We start from the raw sequence: 15022 nt of genomic DNA on the forward strand, positions 1-15022 counted from the left end.
CGCGAGCGTCGTCGTCGTCGTCGACGCCGCCGCTTCTGCAGAAGTAGCAAATCGCCATCGTAGCAAATGCGGCGAGGGACGCCCTGCCTTCGATTTCGAATGCACAAAGTGTGTGGTCTTGATTCCCAATCTCTACTTGGTCGGTCTCGTAAAGGCTTGCATGTAACGAATGGGTGGGAAGCAGCAAGAGGCAGCGGCTGTGTAGAACGAAAACACAATTCCTCAGCGGTATGAGCGTTTCGAGATGACACGAATGTAAGGAATACTTGGCGGCCAGTGACCGTGTGGCCTAATGGATAAGGCGTCGGACTTCGGATCCGAAGATTGCACGTTCGAATCCTGTCACGGTCGTGTTTTTCCAATTCTGCAAAAGAAACACACCGTTTTAGTGTAGCTATTGAGCAGTACGAAATCGTCTATTTGTTGCTGTTGTCCATTTCCTGCTTGGAGATGCACTTGAGCTTGATACACACACAGCCAGAACGGTGTTATCTAGCGAAATGGTCGGCTGAGTGCCGTCACCGCGAGATTTGGCTGGCATTTGCGCATCTAAGACAGCGTCGGAAAGTAACCCGTTCGGCTTCTGAGTCAAATCAAATATGTGTGTTAATTTTGACACCACTAGCGCTGCAGGTTTTCATGCAATTCCTGTACCTCTCAGAAATGATTATGAAATAAAACTGAAGTACGTGACGTGTGTGACGCTAGGAAAACATTAGGCAGCATGGAGAGATTCTGTATGGGACCACCCCACCGAAACGAGAACTGTGTGTCGTGCGACCCGACACGTAGTCACCGACGCAGCCCGGCTAGCTCTGTCGGTAGAGCATGAGACTCTTAATCTCAGGGTCGTGGGTTCGAGCCCCACGCTGGGCGGGACGTAATTTTGTTCCGCTGCAGATGTAAATTACCGTTTCTCTGATCAATGTGACGTAATGGAAATAGCAACTTAAAACTTTGCCTACGTCTCCATCAGTCGCAAGGAAGTGTATCTGAAGGTGAAGGTGATTTCGTAGACATGTGTCAAAGACATGTTCTGAAATGTAAGTGGTGTTGGTTGGAGAGCACATCGGTTACGTGTGAGATGTGTAGCCAAGCAGTAATGGTGCGCCATAGCTGCAAATATTAGTCGGTAATATGAAGTGTTGTCAGCTTAAGCCTGATGATCCAGACGAGCGTAAGCACGAAGTACGCAAAACTACCGCTAGGCCGCGCCTCTTTAGCTCAGTGGCAGAGCACTGGTCTAGTAAACCAGGGGTCGTGAGTTCGATCCTCACAGGAGGCAAACGAATTTTCGAAATCAGTTGCGCGTCGTGGCCGTATAGCAAGCAGTGTCTGGAACGACGAACAATTAGCAACAGGTGTTTTATTTAGAATTACTCTCAGATGTGATTGAGGCGAATGTCGCAGATAAAGCATTTTCCAAAGCGGTACAGCGTAGGGTGGGAGGCGGCAGTCTGAATTATATTTTTTACATGTGTTTTTCAAATATCACAGAGCCTCTCGCGAGCGTCGTCGTCGTCGTCGACGCCGCCGCTTCTGCAGAAGTAGCAAATCGCCATCGTAGCAAATGCGGCGAGGGACGCCCTGCCTTCGATTTCGAATGCACAAAGTGTGTGGTCTTGATTCCCAATCTCTACTTGGTCGGTCTCGTAAAGGCTTGCATGTAACGAATGGGTGGGAAGCAGCAAGAGGCAGCGGCTGTGTAGAACGAAAACACAATTCCTCAGCGGTATGAGCGTTTCGAGATGACACGAATGTAAGGAATACTTGGCGGCCAGTGACCGTGTGGCCTAATGGATAAGGCGTCGGACTTCGGATCCGAAGATTGCACGTTCGAATCCTGTCACGGTCGTGTTTTTCCAATTCTGCAAAAGAAACACACCGTTTTAGTGTAGCTATTGAGCAGTACGAAATCGTCTATTTGTTGCTGTTGTCCATTTCCTGCTTGGAGATGCACTTGAGCTTGATACACACACAGCCAGAACGGTGTTATCTAGCGAAATGGTCGGCTGAGTGCCGTCACCGCGAGTTTTGGCTGGCATTTGCGCATCTAAGACAGCGTCGGAAAGTAACCCGTTCGGCTTCTGAGTCAAATCAAATATGTGTGTTAATTTTGACACCACTAGCGCTGCAGGTTTTCATGCAATTCCTGTACCTCTCAGAAATGATTATGAAATAAAACTGAAGTACGTGACGTGTGTGACGCTAGGAAAACATTAGGCAGCATGGAGAGATTCTGTATGGGACCACCCCACCGAAACGAGAACTGTGTGTCGTGCGACCCGACACGTAGTCACCGACGCAGCCCGGCTAGCTCTGTCGGTAGAGCATGAGACTCTTAATCTCAGGGTCGTGGGTTCGAGCCCCACGCTGGGCGGGACGTAATTTTGTTCCGCTGCAGATGTAAATTACCGTTTCTCTGATCAATGTGACGTAATGGAAATAGCAACTTAAAACTTTGCCTACGTCTCCATCAGTCGCAAGGAAGTGTATCTGAAGGTGAAGGTGATTTCGTAGACATGTGTCAAAGACATGTTCTGAAATGTAAGTGGTGTTGGTTGGAGAGCACATCGGTTACGTGTGAGATGTGTAGCCAAGCAGTAATGGTGCGCCATAGCTGCAAATATTAGTCGGTAATATGAAGTGTTGTCAGCTTAAGCCTGATGATCCAGACGAGCGTAAGCACGAAGTACGCAAAACTACCGCTAGGCCGCGCCTCTTTAGCTCAGTGGCAGAGCACTGGTCTAGTAAACCAGGGGTCGTGAGTTCGATCCTCACAGGAGGCAAACGAATTTTCGAAATCAGTTGCGCGTCGTGGCCGTATAGCAAGCAGTGTCTGGAACGACGAACAATTAGCAACAGGTGTTTTATTTAGAATTACTCTCAGATGTGATTGAGGCGAATGTCGCAGATAAAGCATTTTCCAAAGCGGTACAGCGTAGGGTGGGAGGCGGCAGTCTGAATTATATTTTTTACATGTGTTTTTCAAATATCACAGAGCCTCTCGCGAGCGTCGTCGTCGTCGTCGACGCCGCCGCTTCTGCAGAAGTAGCAAATCGCCATCGTAGCAAATGCGGCGAGGGACGCCCTGCCTTCGATTTCGAATGCACAAAGTGTGTGGTCTTGATTCCCAATCTCTACTTGGTCGGTCTCGTAAAGGCTTGCATGTAACGAATGGGTGGGAAGCAGCAAGAGGCAGCGGCTGTGTAGAACGAAAACACAATTCCTCAGCGGTATGAGCGTTTCGAGATGACACGAATGTAAGGAATACTTGGCTGCCAGTGACCGTGTGGCCTAATGGATAAGGCGTCGGACTTCGGATCCGAAGATTGCAGGTTCGAATCCTGTCACGGTCGTGTTTTTCCAATTCTGCAAAAGAAACACACCGTTTTAGTGTAGCTATTGAGCAGTACGAAATCGTCTGAATGTTGCTGTTGTCCATTTCCTGCTTGGAGATGCACTTGAGCTTGATACACACACAGCCAGAACGGTGTTATCTAGCGAAATGGTCGGCTGAGTGCCGTCACCGCGAGTTTTGGCTGGCATTTGCGCATCTAAGACAGCGTCGGAAAGTAACCCGTTCGGCTTCTGAGTCAAATCAAATATGTGTGTTAATTTTGACACCACTAGCGCTGCAGGTTTTCATGCAATTCCTGTACCTCTCAGAAATGATTATGAAATAAAACTGAAGTACGTGACGTGTGTGACGCTAGGAAAACATTAGGCAGCATGGAGAGATTCTGTATGGGACCACCCCACCGAAACGAGAACTGTGTGTCGTGCGACCCGACACGTAGTCACCGACGCAGCCCGGCTAGCTCTGTCGGTAGAGCATGAGACTCTTAATCTCAGGGTCGTGGGTTCGAGCCCCACGCTGGGCGGGACGTAATTTTGTTCCGCTGCAGATGTAAATTACCGTTTCTCTGATCAATGTGACGTAATGGAAATAGCAACTTAAAACTTTGCCTACGTCTCCATCAGTCGCAAGGAAGTGTATCTGAAGGTGAAGGTGATTTCGTAGACATGTGTCAAAGACATGTTCTGAAATGTAAGTGGTGTTGGTTGGAGAGCACATCGGTTACGTGTGAGATGTGTAGCCAAGCAGTAATGGTGCGCCATAGCTGCAAATATTAGTCGGTAATATGAAGTGTTGTCAGCTTAAGCCTGATGATCCAGACGAGCGTAAGCACGAAGTACGCAAAACTACCGCTAGGCCGCGCCTCTTTAGCTCAGTGGCAGAGCACTGGTCTAGTAAACCAGGGGTCGTGAGTTCGATCCTCACAGGAGGCAAACGAATTTTCGAAATCAGTTGCGCGTCGTGGCCGTATAGCAAGCAGTGTCTGGAACGACGAACAATTAGCAACAGGTGTTTTATTTAGAATTACTCTCAGATGTGATTGAGGCGAATGTCGCAGATAAAGCATTTTCCAAAGCGGTACAGCGTAGGGTGGGAGGCGGCAGTCTGAATTATATTTTTTACATGTGTTTTTCAAATATCACAGAGCCTCTCGCGAGCGTCGTCGTCGTCGTCGACGCCGCCGCTTCTGCAGAAGTAGCAAATCGCCATCGTAGCAAATGCGGCGAGGGACGCCCTGCCTTCGATTTCGAATGCACAAAGTGTGTGGTCTTGATTCCCAATCTCTACTTGGTCGGTCTCGTAAAGGCTTGCATGTAACGAATGGGTGGGAAGCAGCAAGAGGCAGCGGCTGTGTAGAACGAAAACACAATTCCTCAGCGGTATGAGCGTTTCGAGATGACACGAATGTAAGGAATACTTGGCGGCCAGTGACCGTGTGGCCTAATGGATAAGGCGTCGGACTTCGGATCCGAAGATTGCAGGTTCGAATCCTGTCACGGTCGTGTTTTTCCAATTCTGCAAAAGAAACACACCGTTTTAGTGTAGCTATTGAGCAGTACGAAATCGTCTGAATGTTGCTGTTGTCCATTTCCTGCTTGGAGATGCACTTGAGCTTGATACACACACAGCCAGAACGGTGTTATCTAGCGAAATGGTCGGCTGAGTGCCGTCACCGCGAGTTTTGGCTGGCATTTGCGCATCTAAGACAGCGTCGGAAAGTAACCCGTTCGGCTTCTGAGTCAAATCAAATATGTGTGTTAATTTTGACACCACTAGCGCTGCAGGTTTTCATGCAATTCCTGTACCTCTCAGAAATGATTATGAAATAAAACTGAAGTACGTGACGTGTGTGACGCTAGGAAAACATTAGGCAGCATGGAGAGATTCTGTATGGGACCACCCCACCGAAACGAGAACTGTGTGTCGTGCGACCCGACACGTAGTCACCGACGCAGCCCGGCTAGCTCTGTCGGTAGAGCATGAGACTCTTAATCTCAGGGTCGTGGGTTCGAGCCCCACGCTGGGCGGGACGTAATTTTGTTCCGCTGCAGATGTAAATTACCGTTTCTCTGATCAATGTGACGTAATGGAAATAGCAACTTAAAACTTTGCCTACGTCTCCATCAGTCGCAAGGAAGTGTATCTGAAGGTGAAGGTGATTTCGTAGACATGTGTCAAAGACATGTTCTGAAATGTAAGTGGTGTTGGTTGGAGAGCACATCGGTTACGTGTGAGATGTGTAGCCAAGCAGTAATGGTGCGCCATAGCTGCAAATATTAGTCGGTAATATGAAGTGTTGTCAGCTTAAGCCTGATGATCCAGACGAGCGTAAGCACGAAGTACGCAAAACTACCGCTAGGCCGCGCCTCTTTAGCTCAGTGGCAGAGCACTGGTCTAGTAAACCAGGGGTCGTGAGTTCGATCCTCACAGGAGGCAAACGAATTTTCGAAATCAGTTGCGCGTCGTGGCCGTATAGCAAGCAGTGTCTGGAACGACGAACAATTAGCAACAGGTGTTTTATTTAGAATTACTCTCAGATGTGATTGAGGCGAATGTCGCAGATAAAGCATTTTCCAAAGCGGTACAGCGTAGGGTGGGAGGCGGCAGTCTGAATTATATTTTTTACATGTGTTTTTCAAATATCACAGAGCCTCTCGCGAGCGTCGTCGTCGTCGTCGACGCCGCCGCTTCTGCAGAAGTAGCAAATCGCCATCGTAGCAAATGCGGCGAGGGACGCCCTGCCTTCGATTTCGAATGCACAAAGTGTGTGGTCTTGATTCCCAATCTCTACTTGGTCGGTCTCGTAAAGGCTTGCATGTAACGAATGGGTGGGAAGCAGCAAGAGGCAGCGGCTGTGTAGAACGAAAACACAATTCCTCAGCGGTATGAGCGTTTCGAGATGACACGAATGTAAGGAATACTTGGCGGCCAGTGACCGTGTGGCCTAATGGATAAGGCGTCGGACTTCGGATCCGAAGATTGCAGGTTCGAATCCTGTCACGGTCGTGTTTTTCCAATTCTGCAAAAGAAACACACCGTTTTAGTGTAGCTATTGAGCAGTACGAAATCGTCTGAATGTTGCTGTTGTCCATTTCCTGCTTGGAGATGCACTTGAGCTTGATACACACACAGCCAGAACGGTGTTATCTAGCGAAATGGTCGGCTGAGTGCCGTCACCGCGAGTTTTGGCTGGCATTTGCGCATCTAAGACAGCGTCGGAAAGTAACCCGTTCGGCTTCTGAGTCAAATCAAATATGTGTGTTAATTTTGACACCACTAGCGCTGCAGGTTTTCATGCAATTCCTGTACCTCTCAGAAATGATTATGAAATAAAACTGAAGTACGTGACGTGTGTGACGCTAGGAAAACATTAGGCAGCATGGAGAGATTCTGTATGGGACCACCCCACCGAAACGAGAACTATGTGTCGTGCGACCCGACACGTAGTCACCGACGCAGCCCGGCTAGCTCTGTCGGTAGAGCATGAGACTCTTAATCTCAGGGTCGTGGGTTCGAGCCCCACGCTGGGCGGGACGTAATTTTGTTCCGCTGCAGATGTAAATTACCGTTTCTCTGATCAATGTGACGTAATGGAAATAGCAACTTAAAACTTTGCCTACGTCTCCATCAGTCGCAAGGAAGTGTATCTGAAGGTGAAGGTGATTTCGTAGACATGTGTCAAAGACATGTTCTGAAATGTAAGTGGTGTTGGTTGGAGAGCACATCGGTTACGTGTGAGATGTGTAGCCAAGCAGTAATGGTGCGCCATAGCTGCAAATATTAGTCGGTAATATGAAGTGTTGTCAGCTTAAGCCTGATGATCCAGACGAGCGTAAGCACGAAGTACGCAAAACTACCGCTAGGCCGCGCCTCTTTAGCTCAGTGGCAGAGCACTGGTCTAGTAAACCAGGGGTCGTGAGTTCGATCCTCACAGGAGGCAAACGAATTTTCGAAATCAGTTGCGCGTCGTGGCCGTATAGCAAGCAGTGTCTGGAACGACGAACAATTAGCAACAGGTGTTTTATTTAGAATTACTCTCAGATGTGATTGAGGCGAATGTCGCAGATAAAGCATTTTCCAAAGCGGTACAGCGTAGGGTGGGAGGCGGCAGTCTGAATTATATTTTTTACATGTGTTTTTCAAATATCACAGAGCCTCTCGCGAGCGTCGTCGTCGTCGTCGACGCCGCCGCTTCTGCAGAAGTAGCAAATCGCCATCGTAGCAAATGCGGCGAGGGACGCCCTGCCTTCGATTTCGAATGCACAAAGTGTGTGGTCTTGATTCCCAATCTCTACTTGGTCGGTCTCGTAAAGGCTTGCATGTAACGAATGGGTGGGAAGCAGCAAGAGGCAGCGGCTGTGTAGAACGAAAACACAATTCCTCAGCGGTATGAGCGTTTCGAGATGACACGAATGTAAGGAATACTTGGCGGCCAGTGACCGTGTGGCCTAATGGATAAGGCGTCGGACTTCGGATCCGAAGATTGCAGGTTCGAATCCTGTCACGGTCGTGTTTTTCCAATTCTGCAAAAGAAACACACCGTTTTAGTGTAGCTATTGAGCAGTACGAAATCGTCTGAATGTTGCTGTTGTCCATTTCCTGCTTGGAGATGCACTTGAGCTTGATACACACACAGCCAGAACGGTGTTATCTAGCGAAATGGTCGGCTGAGTGCCGTCACCGCGAGTTTTGGCTGGCATTTGCGCATCTAAGACAGCGTCGGAAAGTAACCCGTTCGGCTTCTGAGTCAAATCAAATATGTGTGTTAATTTTGACACCACTAGCGCTGCAGGTTTTCATGCAATTCCTGTACCTCTCAGAAATGATTATGAAATAAAACTGAAGTACGTGACGTGTGTGACGCTAGGAAAACATTAGGCAGCATGGAGAGATTCTGTATGGGACCACCCCACCGAAACGAGAACTGTGTGTCGTGCGACCCGACACGTAGTCACCGACGCAGCCCGGCTAGCTCTGTCGGTAGAGCATGAGACTCTTAATCTCAGGGTCGTGGGTTCGAGCCCCACGCTGGGCGGGACGTAATTTTGTTCCGCTGCAGATGTAAATTACCGTTTCTCTGATCAATGTGACGTAATGGAAATAGCAACTTAAAACTTTGCCTACGTCTCCATCAGTCGCAAGGAAGTGTATCTGAAGGTGAAGGTGATTTCGTAGACATGTGTCAAAGACATGTTCTGAAATGTAAGTGGTGTTGGTTGGAGAGCACATCGGTTACGTGTGAGATGTGTAGCCAAGCAGTAATGGTGCGCCATAGCTGCAAATATTAGTCGGTAATATGAAGTGTTGTCAGCTTAAGCCTGATGATCCAGACGAGCGTAAGCACGAAGTACGCAAAACTACCGCTAGGCCGCGCCTCTTTAGCTCAGTGGCAGAGCACTGGTCTAGTAAACCAGGGGTCGTGAGTTCGATCCTCACAGGAGGCAAACGAATTTTCGAAATCAGTTGCGCGTCGTGGCCGTATAGCAAGCAGTGTCTGGAACGACGAACAATTAGCAACAGGTGTTTTATTTAGAATTACTCTCAGATGTGATTGAGGCGAATGTCGCAGATAAAGCATTTTCCAAAGCGGTACAGCGTAGGGTGGGAGGCGGCAGTCTGAATTATATTTTTTACATGTGTTTTTCAAATATCACAGAGCCTCTCGCGAGCGTCGTCGTCGTCGTCGTCGACGCCGCCGCTTCTGCAGAAGTAGCAAATCGCCATCGTAGCAAATGCGGCGAGGGACGCCCTGCCTTCGATTTCGAATGCACAAAGTGTGTGGTCTTGATTCCCAATCTCTACTTGGTCGGTCTCGTAAAGGCTTGCATGTAACGAATGGGTGGGAAGCAGCAAGAGGCAGCGGCTGTGTAGAACGAAAACACAATTCCTCAGCGGTATGAGCGTTTCGAGATGACACGAATGTAAGGAATACTTGGCGGCCAGTGACCGTGTGGCCTAATGGATAAGGCGTCGGACTTCGGATCCGAAGATTGCAGGTTCGAATCCTGTCACGGTCGTGTTTTTCCAATTCTGCAAAAGAAACACACCGTTTTAGTGTAGCTATTGAGCAGTACGAAATCGTCTATTTGTTGCTGTTGTCCATTTCCTGCTTGGAGATGCACTTGAGCTTGATACACACACAGCCAGAACGGTGTTATCTAGCGAAATGGTCGGCTGAGTGCCGTCACCGCGAGTTTTGGCTGGCATTTGCGCATCTAAGACAGCGTCGGAAAGTAACCCGTTCGGCTTCTGAGTCAAATCAAATATGTGTGTTAATTTTGACACCACTAGCGCTGCAGGTTTTCATGCAATTCCTGTACCTCTCAGAAATGATTATGAAATAAAACTGAAGTACGTGACGTGTGTGACGCTAGGAAAACATTAGGCAGCATGGAGAGATTCTGTATGGGACCACCCCACCGAAACGAGAACTGTGTGTCGTGCGACCCGACACGTAGTCACCGACGCAGCCCGGCTAGCTCTGTCGGTAGAGCATGAGACTCTTAATCTCAGGGTCGTGGGTTCGAGCCCCACGCTGGGCGGGACGTAATTTTGTTCCGCTGCAGATGTAAATTACCGTTTCTCTGATCAATGTGACGTAATGGAAATAGCAACTTAAAACTTTGCCTACGTCTCCATCAGTCGCAAGGAAGTGTATCTGAAGGTGAAGGTGATTTCGTAGACATGTGTCAAAGACATGTTCTGAAATGTAAGTGGTGTTGGTTGGAGAGCACATCGGTTACGTGTGAGATGTGTAGCCAAGCAGTAATGGTGCGCCATAGCTGCAAATATTAGTCGGTAATATGAAGTGTTGTCAGCTTAAGCCTGATGATCCAGACGAGCGTAAGCACGAAGTACGCAAAACTACCGCTAGGCCGCGCCTCTTTAGCTCAGTGGCAGAGCACTGGTCTAGTAAACCAGGGGTCGTGAGTTCGATCCTCACAGGAGGCAAACGAATTTTCGAAATCAGTTGCGCGTCGTGGCCGTATAGCAAGCAGTGTCTGGAACGACGAACAATTAGCAACAGGTGTTTTATTTAGAATTACTCTCAGATGTGATTGAGGCGAATGTCGCAGATAAAGCATTTTCCAAAGCGGTACAGCGTAGGGTGGGAGGCGGCAGTCTGAATTATATTTTTTACATGTGTTTTTCAAATATCACAGAGCCTCTCGCGAGCGTCGTCGTCGTCGTCGTCGACGCCGCCGCTTCTGCAGAAGTAGCAAATCGCCATCGTAGCAAATGCGGCGAGGGACGCCCTGCCTTCGATTTCGAATGCACAAAGTGTGTGGTCTTGATTCCCAATCTCTACTTGGTCGGTCTCGTAAAGGCTTGCATGTAACGAATGGGTGGGAAGCAGCAAGAGGCAGCGGCTGTGTAGAACGAAAACACAATTCCTCAGCGGTATGAGCGTTTCGAGATGACACGAATGTAAGGAATACTTGGCGGCCAGTGACCGTGTGGCCTAATGGATAAGGCGTCGGACTTCGGATCCGAAGATTGCACGTTCGAATCCTGTCACGGTCGTGTTTTTCCAATTCTGCAAAAGAAACACACCGTTTTAGTGTAGCTATTGAGCAGTACGAAATCGTCTGAATGTTGCTGTTGTCCATTTCCTGCTTGGAGATGCACTTGAGCTTGATACACACACAGCCAGAACGGTGTTATCTAGCGATATGGTCGGCTGAGTGCCGTCACCGCGAGTTTTGGCTGGCATTTGCGCATCTAAGACAGCGTCGGAAAGTAACCCGTTCGGCTTCTGAGTCAAATCAAATATGTGTGTTAATTTTGACACCACTAGCGCTGCAGGTTTTCATGCAATTCCTGTACCTCTCAGAAATGATTATGAAATAAAACTGAAGTACGTGACGTGTGTGACGCTAGGAAAACATTAGGCAGCATGGAGAGATTCTGTATGGGACCACCCCACCGAAACGAGAACTGTGTGTCGTGCGACCCGACACGTAGTCACCGACGCAGCCCGGCTAGCTCTGTCGGTAGAGCATGAGACTCTTAATCTCAGGGTCGTGGGTTCGAGCCCCACGCTGGGCGGGACGTAATTTTGTTCCGCTGCAGATGTAAATTACCGTTTCTCTGATCAATGTGACGTAATGGAAATAGCAACTTAAAACTTTGCCTACGTCTCCATCAGTCGCAAGGAAGTGTATCTGAAGGTGAAGGTGATTTCGTAGACATGTGTCAAAGACATGTTCTGAAATGTAAGTGGTGTTGGTTGGAGAGCACATCGGTTACGTGTGAGATGTGTAGCCAAGCAGTAATGGTGCGCCATAGCTGCAAATATTAGTCGGTAATATGAAGTGTTGTCAGCTTAAGCCTGATGATCCAGACGAGCGTAAGCACGAAGTACGCAAAACTACCGCTAGGCCGCGCCTCTTTAGCTCAGTGGCAGAGCACTGGTCTAGTAAACCAGGGGTCGTGAGTTCGATCCTCACAGGAGGCAAACGAATTTTCGAAATCAGTTGCGCGTCGTGGCCGTATAGCAAGCAGTGTCTGGAACGACGAACAATTAGCAACAGGTGTTTTATTTAGAATTACTCTCAGATGTGATTGAGGCGAATGTCGCAGATAAAGCATTTTCCAAAGCGGTACAGCGTAGGGTGGGAGGCGGCAGTCTGAATTATATTTTTTACATGTGTTTTTCAAATATCACAGAGCCTCTCGCGAGCGTCGTCGTCGTCGTCGACGCCGCCGCTTCTGCAGAAGTAGCAAATCGCCATCGTAGCAAATGCGGCGAGGGACGCCCTGCCTTCGATTTCGAATGCACAAAGTGTGTGGTCTTGATTCCCAATCTCTACTTGGTCGGTCTCGTAAAGGCTTGCATGTAACGAATGGGTGGGAAGCAGCAAGAGGCAGCGGCTGTGTAGAACGAAAACACAATTCCTCAGCGGTATGAGCGTTTCGAGATGACACGAATGTAAGGAATACTTGGCGGCCAGTGACCGTGTGGCCTAATGGATAAGGCGTCGGACTTCGGATCCGAAGATTGCAGGTTCGAATCCTGTCACGGTCGTGTTTTTCCAATTCTGCAAAAGAAACACACCGTTTTAGTGTAGCTATTGAGCAGTACGAAATCGTCTGAATGTTGCTGTTGTCCATTTCCTGCTTGGAGATGCACTTGAGCTTGATACACACACAGCCAGAACGGTGTTATCTAGCGAAATGGTCGGCTGAGTGCCGTCACCGCGAGTTTTGGCTGGCATTTGCGCATCTAAGACAGCGTCGGAAAGTAACCCGTTCGGCTTCTGAGTCAAATCAAATATGTGTGTTAATTTTGACACCACTAGCGCTGCAGGTTTTCATGCAATTCCTGCACCTCTCAGAAATGATTATGAAATAAAACTGAAGTACGTGACGTGTGTGACGCTAGGAAAACATTAGGCAGCATGGAGAGATTCTGTATGGGACCACCCCACCGAAACGAGAACTGTGTGTCGTGCGACCCGACACGTAGTCACCGACGCAGCCCGGCTAGCTCTGTCGGTAGAGCATGAGACTCTTAATCTCAGGGTCGTGGGTTCGAGCCCCACGCTGGGCGGGACGTAATTTTGTTCCGCTGCAGATGTAAATTACCGTTTCTCTGATCAATGTGACGTAATGGAAATAGCAACTTAAAACTTTGCCTACGTCTCCATCAGTCGCAAGGAAGTGTATCTGAAGGTGAAGGTGATTTCGTAGACATGTGTCAAAGACATGTTCTGAAATGTAAGTGGTGTTGGTTGGAGAGCACATCGGTTACGTGTGAGATGTGTAGCCAAGCAGTAATGGTGCGCCATAGCTGCAAATATTAGTCGGTAATATGAAGTGTTGTCAGCTTAAGCCTGATGATCCAGACGAGCGTAAGCACGAAGTACGCAAAACTACCGCTAGGCCGCGCCTCTTTAGCTCAGTGGCAGAGCACTGGTCTAGTAAACCAGGGGTCGTGAGTTCGATCCTCACAGGAGGCAAACGAATTTTCGAAATCAGTTGCGCGTCGTGGCCGTATAGCAAGCAGTGTCTGGAACGACGAACAATTAGCAACAGGTGTTTTATTTAGAATTACTCTCAGATGTGATTGAGGCGAATGTCGCAGATAAAGCATTTTCCAAAGCGGTACAGCGTAGGGTGGGAGGCGGCAGTCTGAATTATATTTTTTACATGTGTTTTTCAAATATCACAGAGCCTCTCGCGAGCGTCGTCGTCGTCGTCGACGCCGCCGCTTCTGCAGAAGTAGCAAATCGCCATCGTAGCAAATGCGGCGAGGGACGCCCTGCCTTCGATTTCGAATGCACAAAGTGTGTGGTCTTGATTCCCAATCTCTACTTGGTCGGTCTCGTAAAGGCTTGCATGTAACGAATGGGTGGGAAGCAGCAAGAGGCAGCGGCTGTGTAGAACGAAAACACAATTCCTCAGCGGTATGAGCGTTTCGAGATGACACGAATGTAAGGAATACTTGGCGGCCAGTGACCGTGTGGCCTAATGGATAAGGCGTCGGACTTCGGATCCGAAGATTGCAGGTTCGAATCCTGTCACGGTCGTGTTTTTCCAATTCTGCAAAAGAAACACACCGTTTTAGTGTAGCTATTGAGCAGTACGAAATCGTCTGAATGTTGCTGTTGTCCATTTCCTGCTTGGAGATGCACTTGAGCTTGATACACACACAGCCAGAACGGTGTTATCTAGCGAAATGGTCGGCTGAGTGCCGTCACCGCGAGTTTTGGCTGGCATTTGCGCATCTAAGACAGCGTCGGAAAGTAACCCGTTCGGCTTCTGAGTCAAATCAAATATGTGTGTTAATTTTGACACCACTAGCGCTGCAGGTTTTCATGCAATTCCTGCACCTCTCAGAAATGATTATGAAATAAAACTGAAGTACGTGACGTGTGTGACGCTAGGAAAACATTAGGCAGCATGGAGAGATTCTGTATGGGACCACCCCACCGAAACGAGAACTGTGTGTCGTGCGACCCGACACGTAGTCACCGACGCAGCCCGGCTAGCTCTGTCGGTAGAGCATGAGACTCTTAATCTCAGGGTCGTGGGTTCGAGCCCCACGCTGGGCGGGACGTAATTTTGTTCCGCTGCAGATGTAAATTACCGTTTCTCTGATCAATGTGACGTAATGGAAATAGCAACTTAAAACTTTGCCTACGTCTCCATCAGTCGCAAGGAAGTGTATCTGAAGGTGAAGGTGATTTCGTAGACATGTGTCAAAGACATGTTCTGAAATGTAAGTGGTGTTGGTTGGAGAGCACATCGGTTACGTGTGAGATGTGTAGCCAAGCAGTAATGGTGCGCCATAGCTGCAAATATTAGTCGGTAATATGAAGTGTTGTCAGCTTAAGCCTGATGATCCAGACGAGCGTAAGCACGAAGTACGCAAAACTACCGCTAGGCCGCGCCTCTTTAGCTCAGTGGCAGAGCACTGGTCTAGTAAACCAGGGGTCGTGAGTTCGATCCTCACAGGAGGCAAACGAATTTTCGAAATCAGTTGCGCGTCGTGGCCGTATAGCAAGCAGTGTCTGGAACGACGAACAATTAGCAACAGGTGTTTTATTTAGAATTACTCTCAGATGTGATTGAGGCGAATGTCGCAGATAAAGCATTTTCCAAAGCGGTACAGCGTAGGGTGGGAGGCGGCAGTCTGAATTATATTTTTTACATGTG

At 48.6% G+C, this 15022-nt stretch overlaps 30 non-coding genes across 30 annotated transcripts; all 30 read left to right on the forward strand.

The window, feature by feature from the left end:
* Nucleotides 1–278: 278 nt before the first annotated feature.
* Trnar-ucg lies at nt 279–351 on the forward strand. Its single transcript has one exon. It is a non-coding gene; the product is annotated as a tRNA-Arg (tRNA).
* A 452-nt stretch (nt 352–803) lies between these two features.
* On the forward strand, nt 804–876 carry Trnak-cuu. The gene has a single exon. It is a non-coding gene; the product is annotated as a tRNA-Lys (tRNA).
* Nucleotides 877–1213: 337 nt separating this feature from the next.
* Trnat-agu lies at nt 1214–1285 on the forward strand. Its single transcript has one exon. It is a non-coding gene; the product is annotated as a tRNA-Thr (tRNA).
* A 497-nt stretch (nt 1286–1782) lies between these two features.
* Trnar-ucg lies at nt 1783–1855 on the forward strand. Its single transcript has one exon. It is a non-coding gene; the product is annotated as a tRNA-Arg (tRNA).
* A 452-nt stretch (nt 1856–2307) lies between these two features.
* Nucleotides 2308–2380, forward strand: Trnak-cuu. Its single transcript has one exon. It is a non-coding gene; the product is annotated as a tRNA-Lys (tRNA).
* A 337-nt stretch (nt 2381–2717) lies between these two features.
* Trnat-agu lies at nt 2718–2789 on the forward strand. Its single transcript has one exon. It is a non-coding gene; the product is annotated as a tRNA-Thr (tRNA).
* A 497-nt stretch (nt 2790–3286) lies between these two features.
* Nucleotides 3287–3359, forward strand: Trnar-ucg. The gene has a single exon. It is a non-coding gene; the product is annotated as a tRNA-Arg (tRNA).
* Nucleotides 3360–3811: 452 nt separating this feature from the next.
* Trnak-cuu lies at nt 3812–3884 on the forward strand. The gene has a single exon. It is a non-coding gene; the product is annotated as a tRNA-Lys (tRNA).
* Nucleotides 3885–4221: 337 nt separating this feature from the next.
* On the forward strand, nt 4222–4293 carry Trnat-agu. The gene has a single exon. It is a non-coding gene; the product is annotated as a tRNA-Thr (tRNA).
* Nucleotides 4294–4790: 497 nt separating this feature from the next.
* On the forward strand, nt 4791–4863 carry Trnar-ucg. Its single transcript has one exon. It is a non-coding gene; the product is annotated as a tRNA-Arg (tRNA).
* Nucleotides 4864–5315: 452 nt separating this feature from the next.
* On the forward strand, nt 5316–5388 carry Trnak-cuu. Its single transcript has one exon. It is a non-coding gene; the product is annotated as a tRNA-Lys (tRNA).
* Nucleotides 5389–5725: 337 nt separating this feature from the next.
* Nucleotides 5726–5797, forward strand: Trnat-agu. The gene has a single exon. It is a non-coding gene; the product is annotated as a tRNA-Thr (tRNA).
* A 497-nt stretch (nt 5798–6294) lies between these two features.
* Nucleotides 6295–6367, forward strand: Trnar-ucg. The gene has a single exon. It is a non-coding gene; the product is annotated as a tRNA-Arg (tRNA).
* A 452-nt stretch (nt 6368–6819) lies between these two features.
* On the forward strand, nt 6820–6892 carry Trnak-cuu. Its single transcript has one exon. It is a non-coding gene; the product is annotated as a tRNA-Lys (tRNA).
* A 337-nt stretch (nt 6893–7229) lies between these two features.
* On the forward strand, nt 7230–7301 carry Trnat-agu. Its single transcript has one exon. It is a non-coding gene; the product is annotated as a tRNA-Thr (tRNA).
* A 497-nt stretch (nt 7302–7798) lies between these two features.
* Nucleotides 7799–7871, forward strand: Trnar-ucg. Its single transcript has one exon. It is a non-coding gene; the product is annotated as a tRNA-Arg (tRNA).
* Nucleotides 7872–8323: 452 nt separating this feature from the next.
* On the forward strand, nt 8324–8396 carry Trnak-cuu. Its single transcript has one exon. It is a non-coding gene; the product is annotated as a tRNA-Lys (tRNA).
* Nucleotides 8397–8733: 337 nt separating this feature from the next.
* Nucleotides 8734–8805, forward strand: Trnat-agu. The gene has a single exon. It is a non-coding gene; the product is annotated as a tRNA-Thr (tRNA).
* Nucleotides 8806–9305: 500 nt separating this feature from the next.
* Nucleotides 9306–9378, forward strand: Trnar-ucg. The gene has a single exon. It is a non-coding gene; the product is annotated as a tRNA-Arg (tRNA).
* A 452-nt stretch (nt 9379–9830) lies between these two features.
* Trnak-cuu lies at nt 9831–9903 on the forward strand. The gene has a single exon. It is a non-coding gene; the product is annotated as a tRNA-Lys (tRNA).
* Nucleotides 9904–10240: 337 nt separating this feature from the next.
* Trnat-agu lies at nt 10241–10312 on the forward strand. Its single transcript has one exon. It is a non-coding gene; the product is annotated as a tRNA-Thr (tRNA).
* Nucleotides 10313–10812: 500 nt separating this feature from the next.
* Trnar-ucg lies at nt 10813–10885 on the forward strand. Its single transcript has one exon. It is a non-coding gene; the product is annotated as a tRNA-Arg (tRNA).
* Nucleotides 10886–11337: 452 nt separating this feature from the next.
* Nucleotides 11338–11410, forward strand: Trnak-cuu. The gene has a single exon. It is a non-coding gene; the product is annotated as a tRNA-Lys (tRNA).
* Nucleotides 11411–11747: 337 nt separating this feature from the next.
* Nucleotides 11748–11819, forward strand: Trnat-agu. The gene has a single exon. It is a non-coding gene; the product is annotated as a tRNA-Thr (tRNA).
* Nucleotides 11820–12316: 497 nt separating this feature from the next.
* Trnar-ucg lies at nt 12317–12389 on the forward strand. Its single transcript has one exon. It is a non-coding gene; the product is annotated as a tRNA-Arg (tRNA).
* Nucleotides 12390–12841: 452 nt separating this feature from the next.
* On the forward strand, nt 12842–12914 carry Trnak-cuu. Its single transcript has one exon. It is a non-coding gene; the product is annotated as a tRNA-Lys (tRNA).
* A 337-nt stretch (nt 12915–13251) lies between these two features.
* Nucleotides 13252–13323, forward strand: Trnat-agu. Its single transcript has one exon. It is a non-coding gene; the product is annotated as a tRNA-Thr (tRNA).
* A 497-nt stretch (nt 13324–13820) lies between these two features.
* Nucleotides 13821–13893, forward strand: Trnar-ucg. The gene has a single exon. It is a non-coding gene; the product is annotated as a tRNA-Arg (tRNA).
* A 452-nt stretch (nt 13894–14345) lies between these two features.
* On the forward strand, nt 14346–14418 carry Trnak-cuu. The gene has a single exon. It is a non-coding gene; the product is annotated as a tRNA-Lys (tRNA).
* A 337-nt stretch (nt 14419–14755) lies between these two features.
* Trnat-agu lies at nt 14756–14827 on the forward strand. Its single transcript has one exon. It is a non-coding gene; the product is annotated as a tRNA-Thr (tRNA).
* The last annotated feature ends 195 nt before the right edge of the window (nt 14828–15022 follow it).

This window comes from Schistocerca americana, chromosome 7 (assembly GCF_021461395.2).
Source record: "Schistocerca americana isolate TAMUIC-IGC-003095 chromosome 7, iqSchAmer2.1, whole genome shotgun sequence".
In the NCBI taxonomy this organism is placed as follows: domain Eukaryota; kingdom Metazoa; phylum Arthropoda; class Insecta; order Orthoptera; family Acrididae; genus Schistocerca; species Schistocerca americana.